This window comes from Polistes dominula, unplaced genomic scaffold (assembly GCF_049000335.1).
Source record: "Polistes dominula isolate Pdom_NZ unplaced genomic scaffold, Pdom_raw_medaka contig_21, whole genome shotgun sequence".
Classification (NCBI taxonomy): domain Eukaryota; kingdom Metazoa; phylum Arthropoda; class Insecta; order Hymenoptera; family Vespidae; genus Polistes; species Polistes dominula.
In genome coordinates, this window is record NW_028301061.1 from 2,665,952 (window position 1) to 2,670,007 (window position 4,056).

The window sequence follows — 4,056 nt, forward strand, 5'->3', positions numbered from 1 at the left end:
ACAAGTCTCTCTCACGTATTTAAGCAAAACATATGTTCATACACGTGTTATTACATATACGTTAGCAAAATGTATATTTCAAGACAGAGAACTCGATATTATGAATTTATTTCTGACATATCTGGGCCAGTATAAATACAACAAAGTGATACGATTATCCGATGCGTCTATCGTGCTGTCAATTCGATCACGAGATGGATTGGATCGAGTTAGCCGCATTATACTCTTTTCTTCTTCAATGTGAAAACTTCGAACTTTGTCTGTCTATCTGTCTGTCTGACTGTTTCTATCTCTTTTTCTTCCTCTTTTATATTCTTTTTCTTTTTTTATCTTTCACGTAATAACACTTGCATCGTTTATCGAATACTTTCTTATATTTTTCAAACGTACCGAATAGGTTTGAACACATGCATATATACACTCTTATGTTTTCAGTGTTTCAATATTAGAGTGAATCAAAAGTTCGTGAGTTTTGAAAATTAATATTTAAATTGCATATAAAGTAATTTTATTAACTTCAAAAAATTGCACATGTTTGGAATTACGCAATAAACGTACGAACTTTTGATTCAACATAATATTGTGTGTGTGTGTGTGTGAGCATGTGAGTATATATTTTAGTTGTAAATCATTGAATTCTAAAGATGACTTAAAATATTAGTCTACTTGTTTGTTTTTTTGTTTTTTAGTATCAATTCTTTTTTTGTTATTATTCTCTTCTGTTTATCCTTTACTTTTTTTTATATATGAATATTTTTGTGTGTGCTTACATTGGTATGCCATAGTAAAAACTAAAGAATCTTATCATTTTTACCTACGTGAATTGCGTGCTATGCTTTCTGCTTTTCCTATCTATGAATAGCCTTGAATATGTTCGATAAAAGCGTAGTCTGATCCGTGAAAATGGAGTTTTGAATGGGACGACGTGACTTTTTCGAAAATATTCATTTCCCCTTTAGAATATTCTTGAACAATGCCATTTTATTTTCTACTATTTTTACTCTTTTCTTTTTTTTTTTACGTATACTAGGGTATTGAGAAAATAGTGATAGTATAGATCGAAATAGTTTCATTCGATAATATAAATGCTAAGTGGAAACTGTACAAAAAAATCATTTTAAATAAACACGTTTTAACTTGGAGGTAATTTATTTAATTTATCGAATACTTTGTTTAACATAAAACAGAAAACACACTTTGTGAGTTATTTTTATATTTAAATAAATAAATGTATTGCAAAAATTTACTTAAATTAAATACTTACATGTAAAGTTCAAATAAGTTTTATGTTAAAAGTGTATTTTCGATCAAATAAAAAATACAATTTTTAAAGTAATCAATAAATAATTATTTTTTAGTATATTAATATTTTAAATATGTATTATTGCATTCTTAAATATATAATACTTCATATATATTCTGAACATGTAATTCAAATAAGAATAAAAAGTATTATAATAGAAAATAAAATAATAAAAATAAAAAAAATAATAAATTAAGAGAAATAATAATAAAAAATAAAATAATAAAAAATTGTAAGAAAAATATAATATAATAAGAAATAATATAATAAGCTCAATCTAATTTTTCTTTTTTTTTTAATTATAGAACGTATAAAAAAATTGTTGTGCACCTAGATGCATAATAAACAATATATATAAGTAATATATTATATAACATTTAATTTATATTAAAGTTATTATAATTAAACAAACATAACTGATACATAAATTCTATTTATAGTTCTAATTATTTCTCAAATTAAAGAAAAAAACTTTAAAATAAATCTCAAAATCATATCGAATGACAAATTTCATCTACATAAATCTCATAAAAGTGTCTTACAACAAAAAATAATAAAAAAGTAAGAACAAGTATCTATTTTATACTAAAATCTATATAAATCTATATATTATCTTTCCTTTTATCTGAAATTAAAGAACGTATCGAAGGAATCGTTTGTTCGTTCGACCCAATGGATTTTCAATATCCTCGTGAATCAAGTTTCAGAATCGTTTGGGTTTTTGGTAGAACGAGCAAAGACCGCAAAAGTTTTGTGAAAACTGGCATCGAATCGTTATGCGACGAGACGACACGACACGACACGACACGACACGAACGCCTAGGTCGTCTCGTCTCGTTTTTGGATTTCGTCTCTTGCGTCTCGTTTACGAAGAAGAAGAACGTGGAAAACGGCAAAAACGATAACGACAAACGAAGTCTAGAAACGTTGAACTTTCTGGCATGCGAATTCAAACGTGAAATTCATTCGTCCACGCAGCAGACATTCCTAGCGTGGTTTTCAATCGGCCAGTATTCCCATCAATCATCGGAGTCTTTTCCTATTTCTTTTTTCTTGTTTCCCTTTTTTCCTATATCTCCCTCTCTCTCTCTCTCTCTTTTTCTCTCTATCTCTCTTTCTCTTATTCTATATTTATTTCCATATCTGATGTGAGTTGCTTTCATCTCTGGATCACCATCATTCTCTTTATTTCTTTTTCTTTTTTTTTTTTAATGTTTTCTTTCTTTCCGTCTTTCCGTTTTAAATTTATCACGAAAGTGTATACGTTATCAGCTGTTGTCTGTAACTTCTTTCAGTTTTCGTTTATTTTTTCAATAATTATTTTTACTACAAGGTATTTCCGTTATTTGTGGAAAAAAAATGTAAACGTTTGGTATACCTAAATTATAAAATCAAAATGTATGTACATTGTATATTAGGGGGACCGGAAAGTAATGTCGTTTTCTTACGCTAAATACAAACACATACATTTTTAACGAGTCTTTATTTTTAATCAATGATGTATTCCCCATCATTGTCAATAACCTTTTGCCATCTAGTGAGTAAATTTTCAATCCCTGATCGATAAAAATTAATTGGTTTTTCGGCAAAATATCTAGAGATGGCATTTTGGATATCATCCAAATTTGCAAATGTTTTGCCACTTAAAAAGTGTTGCAGCCTCGGAATAAGTGGAAATCCGATGGAGCAACATCAGGCGAATATGGCGGATGAGGCAGCACCTCCCACCCCAATTCATTAATTTTTTCTAGAGTTCGCCTTGCGCAGTGCGGTCTTGCATTGTCATGTTGGAGAATGACGCCTTTTCGGTTGACAATCGCTGGCCACTTTTCAATTAAAGATTGATTGACTCGCTGCAATTGTTCGCTGTAGAGGTCTGCAGTAACAGTTTGTCCAGGTTTCAGTAATTCAAAATGAACAATGCCGCGAATACTCCACCAAACACACAAAAGCGCTTTTTTGGGGTGTAAACCTGGCTTAGCAGTACTCCGAGGGATTTCATTTGAAGAGAGTTACTGCCTTTTGCGTTTTGGGTTATCATACAGGACCCATTTCTCATCTCCTGTGATTAAGCGATCAAAAAACGCTTCTGTGTTGTGTCGTTTAAGCAATAAGTTGCATGTGATTGATCGGTTAGCCTTATTCTGTTCGGACAGATTATGCGGGACCCAAACACCTGCTCTGCTTACTTTCCCAATCTGCTTCAAATGTTCTTGGATGGTCGACCAAGGTTGGTTGAGACTGTTTGACAATTCCTCGATCGTCTGACACGGATTTGCTTCCACTTCCGCCCTTAACACGTCGTTGTCTAACGCTGATGGTCTTCCTGATCGATACGAGTCGGAAAGATCAAAATTACCCGATTTGAACTTGGAAAACCACCTTTGGCATTTACGAATGTCCAGTGCATTTGGATAAACATCGCAAATGTTTTTGGTAGCAACTGTTGCGTTATTTCCCTTGCGAAACTCAAAGAGCATGCAATGCCCGATGTGTACCTCTTCTGGTATTTGGCTGGCCATTTTACCCAAAATTACAAAAAAAAATTGTAATTCAATTCTCTATAAGTAAAGAAATCACTATAACCTCACAATGTCTTTGGTACGCCTCTGAACCAAACAATGAGCTGACAAATGACAATCAAGTATTGGCATGCGCAGAAACGACATTACTTTCCGGTCCCCCTAATATATTATGTATGTATATTGTCGTAACTAGAAAGGGGAAGACCCCAAGCTTACACTTAATAACCA

General features: G+C 31.7%; 1 pseudogene; it reads right to left on the reverse strand.

The window, feature by feature from the left end:
- Positions 1-3,315: 3,315 nt before the first annotated feature.
- LOC149031405 (histone-lysine N-methyltransferase SETMAR pseudogene) lies at positions 3,316-3,825 on the reverse strand (annotated as a pseudogene).
- Positions 3,826-4,056: the final 231 nt, after the last annotated feature.